Below are 20,178 nucleotides of genomic sequence, written 5' to 3' on the forward strand. Positions count from 1 at the left end.
GAAGTAAAATGAACTCTAGTTTTCCCATGAGAAAACCTGGTTAGGTAACAATAGCTTTTCATAACCTCCACCCATCATGTGTTCATGATGCCCAATCATACCCTTTCTGTTTGTTATGGGGACGGTCCCCTTCTCCGCCATACACCTGCTTTGGATGACTTGGGGTCTCGCAGTTGATGGACGGCTTCCTGAAACTCACGTTTCTTTCCCAAGCTCTCCCTCCTCCGTGTTTCCATGGCAAGTTGAGCGGCCACAGAGGTTAGCAAGCATCTTAGCAATACAACCTTGACAGTTCCATCCTGGAGATCATTACGGGGTGGCATGGTCCCCTGTTCATTTCTCCAGAAAAAGGCCCCATCGCTTCCGTGCCAGCTTTCTCTTTTCAGACCCCTTGATCGGTCGGTCTCCTTGGCTTGCAACATCAATTTTACAAACGCTCATAAAGACATCACGGCAAACTTAAGCGAAGTGCCGAGCAATCACTGGAGAGGAAATACAGATCATCCCCCCTGACAGTGATAAAAGATTCCAACCTTTCCAGGATTATTTGCTTTTTACAACCAGCCTGACATTTCTCCGCTGAGAAGAAGGTCCCTGCATTTCTTTCTTTCCAGTTTGGAAGCAAGTACAGAGTCCATTCTCAGCCCCAGTGAAGGACAAACAATTGCAAGACAGAAATGCAAAGGGAAGGGGTGGAAACGCTGTTCTTTTCATCAGCACATCCACTTGGAATTTGGATCAGCAGAAACATAGAATCGAAATCACACGAAGTGCTACTACCTCTTTGTAAAACTTTAGTAAGATCACACCTGGAATCCTGCATCCAGTTTTGGACACCAAGTTACAAAAAAAAAAAGGTGTTGAGACTTTGGAAAAAGTGTAGAGAAGAGCAACTAGGATGATTAAAGGCCTGGAGACTAAAACATATGAAGAACGGTTGCAGAATCTGGGTATGGCTAGTCTGGAGAAAAGAAAGACTAGGGTGACACGATAGCAGTGTTCCAGTATTTGTGGGGCTGCCACAAAGTGGAGGAGGTCAACTTATTTCCCAAAGCACCCGAAGGCAAGACAAGAAACAATGGATGGAAACAAATCAAGAAGAGAAGCAGCCAAGAATTAAGGAGAAACTTTCTACCAATTAACCTGACTACTGCAAGGCTCTCTACATGGGGCTGCCCTTGAGGACCACTTGGAGGCTTCAACTGGTGCAGAATGCAGCCACGCAAGTTGTGAAGGGGGTTTCCCGATACTCCCATGTAACACCTCTACTCCGCGAGCTGCATTGGCTTCCGGTTGCCCTCCGGGTGAGATTCAAGGTGCTGGTGATGACCTATAAAGCCCTAAATGGCTTGGGTCCGGAATATCTGAGGGAACACCTGCTGCCAGCATCAAGTTCCCTTCGTCCAGTGCGCTCGCAGAGGGAGGGTCTTCTCAGGGTGCCGCCGGTAAAAGAATGCCGGCAGATAACACCCAGGGGTAGGGCCTTCTCAGTGGGCGTGCCTGCCCTCTGGAACCAGCTGCCCGTGGAGCTTAGGACTGCCCCCGACCTTCGGTCATTCCGCTGGGACCTGAAGACCTGGCTCTTTGAGCTCTCCGGCCCAGGCTGAGAGTTTTTAATTGGGGTTTTATATTTTCCAGGGATCAAATTTAATGATTTTTAATTGTTTTTAACTTTTGTATTGTATTGACGTTTTTAAATACCTTGTAAACTGCCCTGAGTCCTACGGGAAAAGGGCGGTATATAAATTCAATAAACTTAAACTTAAACTGTGGAACAGCTTGCCTTGTAAGTGCTTCATCACTGGAGGTTTTTAAGAGGACACTGGACAGCCACTTGTCTGAAATGGTATAGGGTCTCCTGCTTGAGCAGGGGGCTGGACTAGAAGACCTCCAAGGTCTCTTCTAGCTCTATTCTGATAGACATTAAAAATGTGCAGTGAAATTCAAGCATTCAGTTCCAAAGAACTCTTCAGGAGCAAGAAGGAACACTGCAAGATGGAATTCCATTGTTCCATCATGCATTGCTCCTTACTCGACTAACCATTTTTTATTATTGCATTACATTTCATATTGGAATGCTGTGTGCTGTTATCCCCAGCCAACACTGTTGGGGATTGGAGGAAGTGGAAAAGAAACACAGTGAGAGAGAGAGAGTAGGAGGGAGAGGGAAAGAGAGGGAGAGAGAGTGGGAGGGAGAGAGAGAGAATACATATACACAAGGAAGGAGGGAGGAAAAGGACACATAGAAAAAGACAGAGAGGGAGGGATAGACACACACACAAGGAGGTAAGAGGGAGAGGTGGAGGGGGGACACAGAGAGGGAGAGAGACAGACAGACACAGAGAGGTGTGGAGGGAGAGGGGGGGAGAGGAAGAAGCAGAGGATAGAAATAGAGACAAGCACCCCCCAAAAAATTCACACCGAAAACTAGGTCCAGAGGCATTTGGTTGACAGACTGGCTAAACACTGGTGTCATCATGTCTTTTTGAGAGACCCCCCACCCCCACCCCATTCTATGGATATTCCATTACAGCAGGGGTGTCAAACTCAATTCCATTGAGGGCCGCATCAGCATTGCGGTTGCCCTCAAGGGGCTGGGTGGGTATGGCCAGAGTGGGTGTGGCCTACTGGGTGGGCATGGATAGAGTGTGTATGGCCTACTGGGTGGGCGTGGCCAGCTCTACATCGTTCGCATCAATGGTGCCTATGGGGGCGTGGGCAGGAGTGGGACAGATCTGAGGGTCTCTGGCAGAAGGAGGGTCTCTGGGCCAGGGCCAAGGCAGTGGGGGCCGTTCCCTCACTGTTTCCAGGATGGCTTCGCGGGCCGCATGAAACCACTTCGCGGGCTGGATCCGGCCCCTGGGCCTTGTGTTTGACATGTCTGCATTACAAGACAGAGCTGGATAAACATATGTATTAGTTCTGTCTGTAGGAGGAGTGAACGGAGAAGAAGAAGCTTAGAACGTGTTGTCCAACTGCTTAAGAGGCGTGTGAAGATCAGCTTGGTTCTGGTGTGGATCGCAGGTTTAGCTCGTGTGGTCTCTCCAATCTGATGCGATTATTCCATATATATTTTTTTAAAAAAGAAGAGTTTATATAATGCTTTGAACAGAAATGCCAAACTGGGTGAATTGGGTTGGTTTGACTATTTGGAATGCACCTTCCAATTCAGGAAGTTGGTTTTGCTAGATTATGGAGCAGAGTGAGTTTGGAATCTTACCTCTGTTCTAAATCCAGGCTTCATCTCACCCTATATATTAATGCAAAATAAATAAATAAATGTTTGAAAGAGTGAGAAGGAGGAAGGAAAGGAGAGCAGGCACTAATGGATGTTATCAAATCTGCTTTCTTTAATTAAGGTTTCAAGACTTACTGGTAGCCTTGGATTGGTTACAACCACTATATTCTGATGATCAGAATGTCTCAGATTACTAGGAGGACTGTCTGAAATCTTTTATGAAGAATCCCATTTCCACATATTCCTACTTGGTGGAGCACTGGGCTAATGCCTCCTTAAGTAACACCAGCTGCCTGCAATTAGTGCAGGTTCGAGTCCCACCAGGCTCAAGGTCGACTCAGCCTTCCATCCTTCCGAGGTAGGTAAAATGAGGACCCAGATTGTTGGGGGCAATTAAGCTGACTTTGTAATAATGCCGCTTGGGGTGTGTGTGTGAAAGCCCTAATAAGCAGGCATATACATAGAATGAAGGCTACTGCTAAGCACATTGGTTTTTGCTTAAATTGTAAGCCGCCCTGAGTCTTCGGAGAAGGGCGGGATATAAATGGGATTAAAATAAAATAAATAAATAAAATAAATACTCTTAGGAGGGGTCTGGAAATAAAGCAATTTGTTGGCAGGTCAGTTTGCTAGCTTAGGAAAAGAAATATAAGTCACTGCCATTTGCTTGTATTCAGGACAAAAGGATGAAAATTGCCAGCTACTAGATTTCGTGGAATGCTAAGTGTCTCTGATCCTCTGACATACAGGCAGATTAAGATTTGCTAGATCCCAGGTGATTTTCACTTGATCCTCAAGACTTTCTGGTTCCCAATAAATTTACAACACAGTATGTAATTTTTTTTAAAAAAAAATCCTTTCCATTTCAACGATAAGCTTTGAAGTTTACTTATGTAAATAGACTGTAATTTGTACCATTAACCCAGATGTATACCTGTACATGTTGGTTATTCCGAGGCATAGTTGATGGACGATTTTTAGTTCTATCTCCTAAGCCACTATATTGCATCTGCATCTATTTTTGTGTCCTTGTGTTTGTTTGTTTTTGTTGTGTGTTTTTTTTTTGTTTTCTTTTGCCTCTGGTTGCTGTGATGTTGGACACATCACAGAAAATGAAATTAAATTCACTGGTCCAGAAAATAGTTAAAGGGAGATTTGCTAGTTCTAGCACAGTTAACATCACCCTGAGTCAAATAGTCTTGATTTGAAGATTCAAATGAATGCCCTTCATTTATAAGTAAATTGCTTGAAGGAAGATACCATAAAGATGGCTGAGAATCTCAACATTGTTCTAAAACAGGAAATAAAAGTAAAATTGCTAGTCTGGAGACAAACTTAATCCTTCTTTGTCAGGCACAAGCAATCAGAACCACTCATGAATAGTCTCAAGCAGAAGACGTGATAGCAGTGTTCCAATATTTGAGGGGCTGCCCCAAAGAAGAGGGAGTCAAGCTATTCTCCAAAAGACCTCAAGGCAGGACAAGAAGCAAATGGATGGAAACTAATCAGTTTGTGTTCTTGTTTTCCCAAGGTACACAATTATATTGTATATTTCGAGCCATTTTGCTGTAGCCTCAAGAGTACAGTTTTGGCATTTCTAAACCCTTTGGGTACGTCAACTTAAGTAGAATTTTGGGAAGGAAGGAAGGAAGGAAGGAAGGAAGGAAGGAAGGAAGGAAGGAAGGAAGGAAGGAAGGAAGGAAGAAAGGAAGGAAAGAAGGAAGGAAGGAAGGAAGGAAGGAAGGAAGGAAGGAAGGAAGAAAGGAAGGAAAGAAGGAAGGAAGGGAAGGAAGGAAGGAAGGAAGGAAGGAAGGAAGGAAGGAAGGAAGGAAGGAAGGAAGGAAGGAAGGAAGGAAGGGGAGGTTCTGACAGTTCTACATGAATTTTAAATTTGGTGCATTTTTTGAAAAGTATCCCTAAACTCTTTTTTCTTTTTTCTTTTTTTTTGCTTGGGAAACTGATGCAAAATGTGTGTTTCTACAAGTTTTCCTCTGGGACTTTTTTTTTCTTTTCTTTTGACCAGCAGTAACAAACACTCTGCACTTTTGCTAAAGCAAATCATGCCCATTTTCTACAATTCCCCCCAGGGCATCAAGAATATCTGGATAGCTATTGAAATGGAGATTAGCACCAATCTCCTATTTCTGTCCTGATATTTGCTTAACGGCTCCTCCAGGCATCTTATGTTTTATTCTTACTTCACTAAACAGCCTTAACATAATTTACAGGCAAGAACAATGAAATTTTATGGGCCATGAAGCAAATAACCACTTCTTGGTAGCTCATTATACTGAATTCTCTACCTGCATGGATGTTCACCACTAGATGTTTTGTTATGGGAAAATCCCAAAGGAGATAGGAGGGGAAACGTTCTGGGAGAAAATTATGGCAAAGGTAGATGTTCAAAATCTTTCTTACAGGTATCTTCTCAACTTAGCACCATAAGGGAGCCAACGAGGTCATAAATACCTTTCGGCCCACTTGTTGAAACTTTGAACAGTCATAAGTCAAGGACTACCTTTATTCATTGAGAGCACTTTGGGGCAGGCCTTGATGATGCTGAGCTGGCTTCTAAAGCTGTAATGGAGCACTTACTGGAGAAGAAGCTCCATCTGCTTTTAAGGAGGCATCCTTCTTCGAGCAGACAGGAGTACTTCTATGAACGCTATCAGAGAACATGTAGGATTCATGAACATCTAAATAAAAAAATTAGGAATCTACTAGCACTTTTTCCCGCCAATACATTTAATACAAACAACAACACCAGGAAGCAGAAAAAGATGTTGAGATTCTAAAAATAGTGCAGAGAAGAGCAACAAAGATGATTAGAGGGCTGGAGGCTGAAACATTCAATGAATGGTTGCAGGAACTGGACATAGTTGTTTTTTTTTCAAAAAGAAGGACTAGGGGTGACATGATAGCAGTCTCCCAATTTTTGAGCGGCTGTCACAGTGAAAATGGGGTCGACTTCTTCTCCAAAGCACTTGAGGGCAGGACAAGGTAGAAGTTATCAACAGGAGATCTAACCAAGAATTATGGACCAATTTCCTGTTAATGAGAGCAATTAATCAGTAGAATGGCTTTTCTCTGGAAGCTTTCAGTGTTCTATCACTGGAGGTTTTTAAGAAGAGATTGGACATTTTTTTTGAAATAGTATTGGGTCTCCCACTTGAACAGGGGGTTGAAGACTTTCAAGGTCCCTTCCAAATCTGTATTTTCAATTCTGTGTTGTATTAAAATGCAGAAGTTTTTACGAGCCACAGCTCACTTCATCTGATGCTTCCGCCTTGGCAACTTCAAGGACTGAGGGTATTAATTGGGGTTTTAATTGGATTTTAATTAGGATTTTTATATTCAAGGTTAATATAATCATTTTCATTGTTTTAATTTTTTGTAATTGTGGTATTGTTTTCTTTTGAAAAACCTTGTGAACCGCCCTGAGTCCTACGGGAGAAGGGCGGTATATAAGTCTAATAAGCTAAACTAATAAACTAAACGTGGTCTTCAGTTCCCAGGATTCCCCTGTTGTGATTCAGGGTCAGCCTGTGGGTTCGGCAGTTGGGTCGGACGACTCAGAGAAAGAGGAGGGGGTGTTGAAGACCTTGCTGAGGGGGTTGAAGATCTTGCTGATGAGAGCCCTCAGCCAGGCCCCTCCCACTTGGTCACCACGGAGACCCAGCTGTGTGAGCCTGACAGTGTGGATGAAGATGACCCACAGCTGGCCCTGTTCAAGGACGCCCGACGCAGGAGGCAGTCAATTAGGAGTAAACAGAGGAAGGCAATGGGGCTTCTCGGAAGGAGGCAGAGAGAAGCCACGCCCTGAACTCTATATAAGGGGAATGTGTGGGGAGGGCTGGTTTGCTGAAGGCAACCGCTTGGATAGTTTGTGTTACTTAAAGCTCCTGTTTCTTGGTTCGTGTCTTGTTTGTTTTTGTAGCTATAAATTTGGCAGGTGTAATTCCAGCCTCTTGCCGTTTGTAAAGGGGTTGTCCCTGCCTTTTCTGCAGGGCCGGTAGCAGGCTGGTACAGAACATCCCCAGCCTATCTGTAACCTAATTCTTGAGGAATGCAATGACGGAGCCTGAATACTGAGAAAGAAAGTTGTGAATAGTGATTCATAGGAGAAGAATGGATCTCTGGAAACAACAAGCAAAAAAGCCTCTGTGTTTTGTTGACCCAATAACTCTTCCCTATTCTTAAGCCTGTAGGAGATGGAAACAAATAACTATGACCTATCATTATTTCAGAAACATAATAGTGGCTTGCTTCAGGCACAGAAAGGGAACATAAAGTGCTTGTCATTAATAAGCAAACCACTGGGCCTGTGACTTCTACCTCTTGGTCAGAAAGATTGACATCATTTCTCTATTTTTTTAGATCAGGGAATATAAGTACTGGGATCTCCCTGTGACTCTTCCATTTTGACAGCAACAGAAGATTTCAAGTGAGGCATTAAAGAAATAAAAACAAGAGTCTCTTGAAAACCCAGTGCATGTATTATGACTAATAATAACAGAGTTTGAAGGGACTTTGGAGGTCTTCTAGTCCAACCCCTTGCTCAACCAGGAAACCTTATACCACTTCAGACAAATGATTACCCAATCTCTTCTTAAAAACAATCGATTAATTGTTCTCACTGTCAGGAAATTTCTCCTTTTAGGTTTTCAGATGCTTAGAATAGGTTGGCCTCTTCTTCTTGCCCCTAAGAAGTGGTGAATGCTCCAACCCTGAAAGTTTTTAAGAAGAGACTGGACAGCCATTTGTCTGAAATGGTATAGGGTCTCCTGCCTTAGCAGGGGGTTGGACTAGATGACCTCCAAGGTCCCTTCCAACTACTACTTCTTCTTCTTCTTCTTCTTCTTCTTCTTCTTCTTCTTCTTCTTCTTCTTCTTCTTCTTCTTCTTCTTCTTCTTCTTCTTATTATTATTATTATTATTATTATTATTATTATTATTATTATTATTATTATCATTATCATTATCATTATCATTATCATTATCATTATCATTATTATGAACACTGCTATAATATCACCCCTATTCCTTTTTCCCCCATTAAACTAGACATACCCAATTCTTGCAACTGTTTTTCACATGTTTTAGCCTCCAGTCGCCACATCTGCTTTGTTGCTCTTCTCTGCACTCCTCCTAGAGCTGTGGTGGCGAACCTATGGCACGGGTGCCACAGGTGACACACAGAGCCCTCTCTTTGGGCACGTGTGCCATCACCCCAGTCCTAGGCCTTCAGCTGGGTTTTATAAAACCTTTTCACTTTAGGCCTCCACCGCCATGTGCAAAAAAAAAAAGTTTCAATCAATCAATTTCAACTTCTCGCAGGGAAAAAAAGTTCTCACAAAGTTGGAATTGATTGAACTATTTAGTCCCACCCACTCTGCCATTACCACTGCAGCCACGCCCACCCAATGTACCACGCCCACCCAATGGGCCACACCCACCCAGCACCCGATGATACATAAGTGGGTTTTGGGTTGAAGTTTAGGCACTCGGTCTCTAAAAGGTTCGCCATCACTGTCCTAGAGTCTCCATATCTCTTTCAGCAACAAATTGGTTAGGGAATAATTTAGCAATCCAATATTTTATCTTAAAAAAAATATTTACCACCACCAGTCAAAAAGAATTTCCTCTTTGTTACGTTAAGGAATAGATTTGAAAAAAGAAATACTGGAAATTAGCTTTAGGCAGTGCTTTTTTTGTAAAAGAAAAAGGTGCCGGAACTCACACATGTCATACAACCCACCTTGCCTACCCTACAAGGTTCCATCCAAAAAAGGTGCCGGAAATCCGTTCTGAGCATTCTATGAGAAAAAAAGCCCTGGCTTTAGGGCAATTTTGAAAAGCTTGATACAAAACTAGCTTTATCCTTCAGGTGGGAAAATTACCCCTTGCAGTTATTTGGGACAATAATGATTTTTATAATATTGAAGATTCTGAGAAGAGAGAGGGAGATGGAGGGGAAGAGAGGGGGAGAAAGAGGGGGAGAGGGGGAGAGGGGGAGGGGGAGGAAGAGGAGAGAGGAGAGGAAAGAGGGAGGGAAGGATGAGAGAGGAAGGAAGGATGGAAGGAAGGAAGGGAGAAAGGAAGGGAGGGAGGGAGGGAAGGAAGGAAAAGAAGGATAAAGGAAAGGTGGAAGGGTGAGAGGAAGGGAGGGAGGGAGGGAGGGAGGGGGGGAGGGAGGGAAGGAAGGAAGGAAGGAAGGAAGGAAGGAAGGAAGGAAGGAATGAAGGAAGGAAGGAAGGAAGGAAGGAAGGAAGGGATTATCTTCTAACTTCCCATCCTTTCTAACAGCAGTATGCATTCAGAGCACCCCACGAGGCTGGGAGGAGAATCAAATCAAATCAAAATAAAATAAGGCGAGCCCGTCTGTACAAAATCACTCAGCAAGAAACTCCTTTCAGCCTTACAAGCCTGACATTTAATTATTCTGCAAAATGCAAAGAGGTCAAGTGCAACAAAGGATTTCAAAAGAAAAGTCCCTTTGACATCTGCTGGAGACCGTGGCAGGCCTGGATCCTCTGTGGAGAATCAAAGCAGAGAAATTACCAAGCAAGAGCGTGGCCCGAAAGCCGTCTCCTTTAGAAAGGACAGCCACGGTGGGGATTTTATTGCTTTGAAGTATCAAGCCAATCGTCAGATACATTTGCTGTTGTGTGGCTTTAGTTGGGAAGCTGCAAGATGAGCCATCAAACTGATTCTGAGTGACCTAAAATTCTTATTTGACCATCTAGGGCTCATCTCATCCATCTGTTCTAGGCATCTGGATGCACACAAATAAAGGGTATAAAATAAATAAGACAAGGATAGTGATGGTCCCATAACCCCAGGTAATGTTGGCCTTGATCCACTGACAGCTTGAAAGTTTCTTCAACTAATCTACGATGATTTGAGTGAAAGGTTGCACAATGCACTAAAAAGTAATTAAGTCATGGTTGAATTGTATCAATATAGCAGTGGCTAGGAGGTAAGGCTTTGACCTTCTCTCTTGCAAATTCCCATGCAATTGTAAAAATACAGGGGTACTTTGGTACTCAACTGCTTTGAAACTCATCACATTTGGTACTCAAGGCATTTTGACATGAACATTTTGACCCGATACTCATTGTTTGTTTGATACTCTACACACCAGCTAGAATTTGTCGGCATCAGCTGCCTTGTGACTCACTACATTATTCCTTAAAGGAAAAAAAAAATTGTTCGGTACTCATTGTTTTTGGTACTCATCGTGCCTCCCAGAAGCAAAATGATAACCCCCAACAGGTACAACTGTTCAGTACATGGGAATTAAAATTGTGTAAAATATAAAAGAAGCTGATGTTAAGTCAGGTTAACCTCTCAACAACAAGCTATGAACTGTCTGATTGATAGTTCTCAATACCCATTAGGATTACAATTAACAAGATTGGTTTTCCAATGCCAGTATTACTTGGAGACATGAGAATTCACAGATGGGGGAGAGGCAAACGAGGAAATTTGCATTGTCACATCATAATAACATTACCCATAAGCCATTCTGTCTGCCATCTTGATTTTTTGACTACACCTCGCAGAAACCCTGAAAACAGCGGAGACAGTAAATTCTCCTGTCCAATAGGATATCAAGATCCATAACGAAGGTTAAATCTTAGAATAGAATAGAGCTGGAAGGGATCTTGGAGGTCTTCTAGTCCAGCCCCCTGCTCAAGCAGGAGAACCTATACTGTCTCGGACAGGTGAATGTCTAGTCTCTTTTTAAAAATCTCCACTGATGAAGCACCCACGATTTCTAGAGGCAAGCTGTTCCACTGGTTGATTGTCCTCACCGTCAGGAAGCCTCTCCTTAATTCCAGGTTGCTTCTCTCTTTGATCAGCTTCCAACCATTGTGTAAATGCTGCTAACATCGGATGTTCTTGCTTTGACAACATATGGAGATGCAGCCCTTTTCTTTCTCATGTTTTACTCTTAGAACTAGCGTTAGAATTAGATGATACTGGTGGGGGAAGGAGGAGGAATGTGATGGGAGTTAGTTAGACATAACAATATTATAATAGTGTGTGAACTCAGGGGTTTTGAAATAAGAGGTGATAAGAAATGGTGGGTTGGAGAGCTGGAGGGAAAGCCCACATTTCAAGCTAATTGGGGAATTTGATTTACGACTGTTAATCAAAGGAGGGAATTGTGTTTTGATACTATGTGCTCAGGGGAGGGGAACTTAGTTTTTGGCTTCGACTATGTTATTGCTGATGTCATGGTACTCAAATAAAAGATTCTTTAAGGTAAACAAGGCCTCGAAGTTCTTTGAAGAGTTTCATCTGTCGGAACCATGTCACATTGTTTCTTGTCCTGAACTTGTGGCTTGGTTTCAGAACATTTCATTATCAGGCTAGGTAACTTCTTCAGTGGAATTTAGGGAATTTCAGTGTTGGTGTTCTTCTGCTTAGAAGGGCTTTGTGTGGTCAGTAGGTCTTGTGGGAGGGTCATGTCAGCTGAAGGTCTTGCGATAGGTCTTGTGATGGGGAGATCACACCAGGTGAGGGCCATTGGGTGGTCAGCTGCTGGCTGGGGAGGGTTGCATGGGTTGGTTGAAGGTTGGCGCTGTTGCTGGTTGGTTGTGCAGTTCATTTGGATGCTGAGGGATTCGTAGACTGGTTGTAGGTCAATGTGTCTGTTGATGGAATTGCTTGTGGAGTGCCAAGCTTTGATGAACTCATGAGCATGGTGGGTGGTAGCATGGCCGATGATTCTTATATTGCTCCAATCACATTGGGGCTGTTCAGTGTCAGTGTGGGTAGAGATTAGGGATTTGGGATCATGGCGTTTGACTGCAAAGTGGTGTTCCTGGATTCTGGTTTTGAATTGACGTGATGTTTGTCCCACGTAGAGTTAGTTGTGATAGTTACAGTTGATTTTGTAAATTGAATTGTTTCTTCCATCCTTCTGTATCATGTCTCTAGTTCTGGATAATTCCTGGTAGAGTGTGGCTGTGGGTTTGGGGGCTATTGTTATTCCTAGAGGTTGGAGAATTCTGCCTATCATTTCTAACACCCCTTTTGTGTATGGCAGGGTTAGTTCTTGCATGGCGGTTGGCTGCGTGGTATGTTCTGGTTTGGGTGCTGTGTAGTGGTGGGATTCAAATATGTGAAAAACCAGTTCTCTGCGTGGATTCTGCTTCTGGAAGTCCATTCTGGGCCTGGGCAACAAAAAAATAGCTACCGGTTCTGCCAAAGTGGTGTGACCCGGCTGAATCCCACCACTGGTGCTGTGTGTCAGAATATCAAGACTATTGGAAAATATTGGTACAGAATATATATTTGGCTTACCTCCTTTACAACCAAATATAATTTATCTCCCCAGAATATAATAACCCATTTTACCTTTCTCTCTCATGTTACAAATTATTTCTACAGCATACGGAAAAGGGAAAGGAGGGAAGGAAATAGGGGCCCATGGAATAAAAAGGATCTTGTATTATTTTTCAGCTTTCTAGCACCGATGCCTCCAAGCCCATCAATTGCATTTCCCCCCTCTCCCCCGCCTCTAAAACAGAAATGGAAAGACGGAGCTGAATCATCATCCAATTGGGGGAGAAGGAAAAGAGAGAAAAGTGATAATAAATATCATTCCGGGGACTTATTTGCCTTTGAGAATGAGGCACAGTATCTCAATTATCTCTGTAACCCACACAATTTTGGCTAACTGAAAAGCAAGGCTGATTTCTGCCAAACCCATCTCTGCACTGCAAAAGGAATTAAAGAAATTGGGCCCAGGAACTGGGAGATCAAAAGTGGCCTGTCATCGTTACTTGTCTGGCTGTCGCTTTTCAAATATAGCAGGACTGCCAAGGAAACCCAGTCGTTGCAAGGAAAGGCAAATTCTTCTGATGAAAACACCTTGTTCTTTCTTGCTGGACTATTTCAACTGACAAACTAAGTCCGCCATCTGTTCCGCGTAGCGTCTCCTTGCTGTTAGACTTTGAGGAGTCAGCCAAAATTGCATATTTTGGGTGAGGGAAGGCAGGGAGACACAGGAACAGCCACATAGCCCAGAAGGCAGGCTTAAAATCCAGATGGATCTTGACAGTCTGGAACACTTAAAGGTAAAGGTTAAGGTTGCCCCGCACATGCGCGCTAGTCGTTTCTGACTCCGTTTCAAAGCCGAAGAGCCAGCGCTTGTCCGAGGATGTCTCCGTGGTTATGTGGCCGGCATGACTAGACGCCAAAGGCGCACGGAACGCTGTTACCTTCCCACCGTAGTGGTCCATATTTTTCTACTTGCATTTTTATCTGCTTTCGAACTGCTAGGTTGGCAGAAGCTGGGACGAGTAATAGGTGCTCACTCTGTTACACGGCACTTGGGATTCGACCCGCCAAACTGCCGACCTTCTGATTGACAAGCTCAGCATCCCAACCCACTGAGCCACCACATCCCTCTTGAACACCTGGTCCTATCTAAATGAAATTCAATGTGGAGAAAAGTAAGATCGTACCCTTAGGCAAGAAAACTCAACTGTAGAGATACTGACTAGGTCGATTCTGGTAACTGTGAATGGGATCTTGTAGTCCCACTGGACAATCACTTAAATATGAGTGAATAATGTGTGGCGCCAGCAAAAAAAAGCCAATGTAATCCTACCTAGCCTGCATTAATAGAGGGAAAGAATCAAAATCACGTGAAGTAGCGGGACCACTTTACAAATCCTTAGTAGGACCATACTTGGAATACTGCATCCAGTTTTGGTTATCATGATATAAAAAGGATTTTCAGCTCTGGAACGTGTGCAGAGAAGAGCTGCAAAGATGATTAGGGGACTGGAGGCTAAAATATATGAAGAATAGTTGCAGGAATTGGGTTTGTCCAGTCTAATGATAAGAAGAACCAGACGTGACATAATGGCAGTGTTCCAATATCTCTGGGGCTGCCACAAAGAAGAGGGAGTCAAGCTATTCTCCAAAGCACCTGAAGGCAGGACAAGAAACAATGGATGGAAACTAATCAAGGAGAGAAGCAGCCTAGAAACTAAGGACAAATTTCCTAAGGGTGAGAACAATCAATCAATGAAATACTTTATCTTCAGAAGTTGTGGGCACCCCATCACTGGAGACTTTTAAGGAGAGACTGGAGTGGACTAGATGGCCTCCAAGGACCCTTCCAACTCTGTTATTCTATGTCTTCTATGTCCATACAATTATTGTGTTATCACTCTTACTCATTGGGAGTCAGGTGGAATATCAATTTAAAAATTAATCATAATAGCCATGCAAGCATTTACTAGCCTTTCTTTGCTACACTGTTCTCCATGCATCCATTTACACAATACTGGTAGCCCAACCTGATCCAAACAGATACAACAAAGTCCCAAAGAAACACCTTAAACACATATATACTGTAAAGAATGGAAATCAACCATTAAAAACAACCTCTAGTACATCAATGTGCCTAACCTAAGGGCTCAATTATACATAGGCTCAATTACCTAATTTCATTGGTGAAAACAGGAAGGTCCTCAACTTATGCCCACAACTTTTGTCACTAAGTGAGACAGCTGTTAAGTGAGTTTTGCCCCATTTTATGCCCCCTCTTGCCACAGTTGTTAAAGGAATCACTGCAGTTGTTAAATTAGTAACATAGTTGTTAAGCAAATTTGGTTTCCCCATTGAATTTCCTTGTCGGAAGGTTGCCAAAGGGGATCCCATGACCCCAGGGCATGCAACCGTCATAAGCACATGCCAGTTGCCAAGCATCCAAATTCTGATCCTGTGATCATGGGGATGCTGCAACGGTCGTAGGTTTGAAAAATAGTCATGTCACTTTTTCAGTGCGATTGCAACTTCCCATAGTCGCTAAACCAATAGTTGTAAATTGAGGGTTACTGTAAATTTAAGAAGTGCAACAACCTGTTCTGTACCAGCCTGCTACCGGCCCTGCAGAAAAGGCAGGGACAACCCCTTTTACACGAAGGCAAGAGGCTGGAATTACGCCTGCCAAATTTATTGCTACAAAAACAAATAGAACAAGACACGAACCAGGAAACAGGAGCTTTTCAAGTGGTTGCCTTCAGCAAACCAGCCCTCCCATGCATTCCCCCTTAAATACAGTTCAGGGCATGGCTTCTCTCTGCCTCCTTCCGAGGAGCCCCATTGCCTTCCTCTGTTTACTCCTGATTGACTGCCTCCTGCGTTGGGCGTCCTTGAACAGGGCCAGCTGTGGGTCATCTTCATCCACGCTGTCAGGCTCACACAGCTGGGTCTGCGTCGTGACCAGGTGGGAGGGGCCTGGCTGAGGGCTCACATCAAGCTGTCCAACCCCCTCAGCAACCTCTCCAACACCCCCCTCCTCCTCCTCCTCTGAGTCGTCCGACCCAACTGCCGAACCCACAGGCTGACCCTGAATCACAACACAATGCATTGACAGCTTGGTGGCCCTCTCATTTTGGAATGTCGTCAACACCTCCACATAAAAAGCTTTTTACCTCTGAAGTTGTCGGTCTGCAGTAGCCTGCTCCGAAGACGAGGTTTTCCAGTGACATCCCAGGCGGATCTGGTCCAGTGTCCAAGTTGCCTTTACCAAGCCAGGAAGATCTTCCAGGACGAGCAAAACTAAAGAAAGACAGAAGATGTGGAAAATTCAGGAAGGTATATTTTTTATAATTAAAATCTCTCTCGCTCATGCCTTCCTTTCTGAAGTGGGAAATGTTGATTATTTTCATGTGCCCGTAAAGCTATTTAGGAAGACGCAGAAACTGAGAAATATTCAGTGGAGGAGAATATCTATAGCTCAATCCTTAATTCAATTCCTTTCTCACCACACCTAATCCAAACTGGCAGGGCAAGCTACTGTGTACAAACAGGGAGCAAACCATACAGTTTTATGTACTTATTAGATTTATCTGCTGCCCATCTCCTCTAGAGAGGATTAGACGATGGTTCAGAAAGTTAAAATAACAGAAAATAGGAGAAGGACAGAGTTGGAAGGGACCTTGGAGGTCATCTACTCCAACCCCCTGCTCAGGCAGGAAACCCTATACCATTTCAGACAAATGGCTGTCCAGTCTCTTCTTAAAAACTTCCAGTGTTGGAGCATTCACAGCTTTTGGAGGCAGGTTGTTCCACTGGTTAATTGTTCTAACCGTCGGGAAGTTTCTCCTTAGTTTTAGGTTGCTTCTCTCCTTGATTAGTTTCCATCTGTTGCTTCTCGTCCTGCCTTCTGGTGCTTTGGAGAATAGGTTGACCCTCCCACACACACACAAACTTTGTGGCAGCCACTTAGATATTGGAATGCTGCTATCATGTCTCCCCCAGTCCTTCTTTTCATTAGACTAAAGATACCCAATTCTAGCAAACGTTCTTTTTATGCTTTAGACTCCAATCCCCTCATCATCTTTGTTGCTGTTCTCTGCCCTCTTTCTAGATGAGTCTCAACATATTTATTTATTTATTTATTTATTTATTTATTTATTTATTTATTTATTTATTTATTTAGTGGAGACCAAAGCTAGATGCAGTATTCCAAATAGGAGTTTATCAAGGCCTTATAAAGTGCTATTAGCACTTCACGTGATCTTGATTCTATCCCTCTGTGAAGGCAGCTTAGGACCGCGCTGGAGTGCAGAAGGGCAGAATGCAAAAGCCACGTTAAGGGCTGGGCCATTTGTTCAAAATCGATTTGTCGGAGTGCAAAGGACTTCTCTTCAAATCATTAGAACAGCCATGTTTTGTTTTTTTTTTCCCCCAGGCTCGTCCTCCTTCTTGCAAAACAACACCCAGTTCTTGCCATCATGGGCCGCAGGGCAAAACCACTTTGCTTTGCTTTGGATATTTAAATCAAGACGTGTCTGCTTTAAGGATTTGAAGAGAGCTGATGTGCCGGACCGCCTGGGGAAGGATGCGGGTAACTTCAGAAAGAATTTGCAAAGCCTTCTTGTATTGTCTCTTCAGAAAGTAGAGGTTTGCTGTACCTGAGAAGGGGCTGGTTTAAAGCCACCAGAGATGCATGCAGAGTAACCGTGACTGCCGACAGGTGGAAGTAGTCAAACATGACAGGGACGTGGTGATGTAGGCCTTGCTTGGGATGGAAGTGGAGGCCCAACGTGCGGCTGCTTATTACCGGGATGGTCAAGATGTCTCTCAGCCTGGAAGGAGAGGATCGAAGAGTGGAGAAAAGGGAGACATTGGCTTACTCTGCGACACTATTGCTGCTGCAGAGTTTCGGGCGTGAGCAGAATTTTGATCATGGGCTGTTATTCTCTTAGCAATGAGTCATACTTCTAAGGTAGCAGCTCAACTCTCTACATTGTAATTATTGCAACAACAGGGTCGGTTTCTTGATGCTGCCCTGAAAATCCTCAAATGGTTTGCCTTCTACCGTTTGTGCAGTCATCATTTCTTTGCCTTTCCATTTCCTTTTACGCTTCTCCTTCTCCTTCTCCTCCTTTCTCTCCTTGTCCTCCTTCTTCTCCTTCTCCCCTTTCCTCTTCTCATACTTCTTCTCCTTCTCCCTCTTCCTCTCCTCCTCCTCCTCCTTCTCCAACTTCCTCTCTTTGTCCTCCTCTTTCCCCTTCTCCCCCTTCATCTTCTTGTCCTCCTCTTTCTCCTTGTCCCTCTCCTTCTCCTCCTTCTCCTCTTTCTCTCCTTGTCCTCCTTCTACTCCTCCTTCTCTCCCTTTCTCTCCTTGTCCTCCTTCTTCTCCTTCTCTCCTTTCCTCTCCTTATTGTCCTCCTCCTTCTCCCCCTTCCTCTTCTCATACTTCTTCTCCTTCTCCCTCTTCCTCTCCTTATCCTCCTCCTCCTTCTCCAACTTCCTCTCTTTGGCCTCCTCTTTCCCCTTCTCCCCATTCATCTTTTTGTCCTCTTTCTCCTTGTCCCTCTCCTTCTCCTCCTTCTCCTCTTTCTCTCCTTGTCCTCCTTCTTCTCCTTCTCTCCCTTTCTCTCCTTGTCCTCCTTCTTCCCCTTCTCCCCTTTCTCTCCTTGTCCTCCTTCTTCCCCTTCTCCCCTTTCTCTCCTTGTCCTCCTTCTTCCCCTTCTCTCCTTTCTCTCCTTGTCCTCCTTCTTCTCCTACTCCTTCTCCCTCTTCTTCTCCTTCTTCTTCTCCCTCTTCTTCTCCTTCTCCCTCTTCTTCTCCTTGTCCTCGTTCTTCTCCTTCTCCCTCTCCTTCTCCTTGTCCTCCTTCTTCTCTTTCTCCCCCTTTCTCTCCTTGTCCTCCTTCTTCTCCTGCTCCTTCTCCCTCTTCTTCTCTTTGTCCTCCTTCTTCTCCTTCTCCCCTTTTTCTCCTTGTCCTCCTTCTTCTCCAGCTTCTTCTCCCTCTTTTTCTCCTTCTCCACCTTCTTCTCCTTGTCCTCCTTCTTCTCCTTCCCCCTCTCCTTCTCCTTGTCCTCCTTCTTCTCTTTCTCCCCCTTTCTCTCCTCGTCCTCCTTCTTCTCCTGTTCCTTCTCCCTCTTCTTCTCCTTGTCCTCCTTCTTCTCCTTCTCCCCCTTTCTCTCATTATCCCCCTGCTCCGCCTACCCCTGCTTGTTCTCCTTCTCCTCCTTCTCGTCCTTCTCCTTCTTCCCCCTTCTCTTCGGTCTTTTTCTTCTCCTCTAGCAGTGCCATTTTACTAGAAAATGTCAACATAGACTAGATTATGATCCTAAATTGCTCTTGTTAAGAGGAAAGTAAAGAATAAAAACTGGCAATATTTATCTAGTCATGCTTTGTATTGAATCATCAGGACACTGAAGGAACTCGGGGGATTATCTACAGGATTGTTCCTCTATTTTCTTTTCATGATTCTTTCCTCTCTATCCAATAACTGTCTCATGCATACCTACTACTCCACACATTTGTTTAAGCAGACTGTGGCTCAGGAAAACACATTTCCTAATTTTAAAATACCTTCAGATTTTTCACTCTCTTGCTTGCAAGAGAATGACACTTCATCTTGAGAAGGCAAACAACTCACTGTTGTTCACTGTCTGTAAAAAGCAGGTCCAGCTTGAGCTGAAAGTCGGCTTCACTTAATGCTTCTTCCACCTGAGAACAAGTTTACAAAACAAAACAAAACCTATTAGTAAAAGCTAATATCTGAATCTAGGGGAAAAAGAGAAAGGAGAGGAGTGGTGGAGGGGAGGGAGGAAATAAAAAGGAAGAGTGAGAGAATGAACAGAAGATGAATACAATGCAATCTACAAGTTGTAGTAAAAATGGTGAAGATGACAGCTGGAAGGTCACGAACTCTGTCTTTGACATGTCACACAGATGCCACCAGTAGAACTTTGACCGAACCAACTAAACCTATTCTATCACACTTTATAACAGTTCAGAAAATCCATCCTGAAGCCCGAGAGAGATTATCCCTCTATATCCCTTAAACAGATGAGAATCTTATCAATCTACTATGTATCACCATCTGGAAAAAAGCTACTGATTGATAATCTGACGGGTAGGCTCCTGAAATGGAGGCCTCAGAGACTCTCAACCTGCATTGTCCTGTGACTAAAAGGTCTCCCAGGTTAGTTGAAGAATGAGGTCTTTGAATACAACCAACCTCAAACTCAAACTCTCAGACAAAATCTCCTTGCACAGAGCAAATAATACTTGGATCATCATCATGTCAATCAGTGTCATAGCACTTGTTGAAAGATCCTTATTCCCCCCCCCCTATTTTTCTTCATCTAAGGCCTCTAGTCCTGCTCTCCATTCTGCTGGCAAGTGTGACCTTTCTTCTTCTGGAAAACACACACACACACACACACACACACACACACACACACACACACACACACATATATATATATACATATATACATATTTGTGTAAATTATTCAAATTGCTAATAAAGAATTTGGAAGGCTGAGATGATCATTTCAAACTTGTTATGTTCTCGTCAGTTCGAAATGATCATCTCAGCCTCCCAAATTCTTTATTAGAAATTTGAATAATTTACACAAATATGAGCTGTCATAAGTTGACTATA

Source organism: Vipera berus (assembly GCF_964194415.1).
Source record: "Vipera berus genome assembly, chromosome: 3".
NCBI lineage: Eukaryota > Metazoa > Chordata > Lepidosauria > Squamata > Viperidae > Vipera > Vipera berus.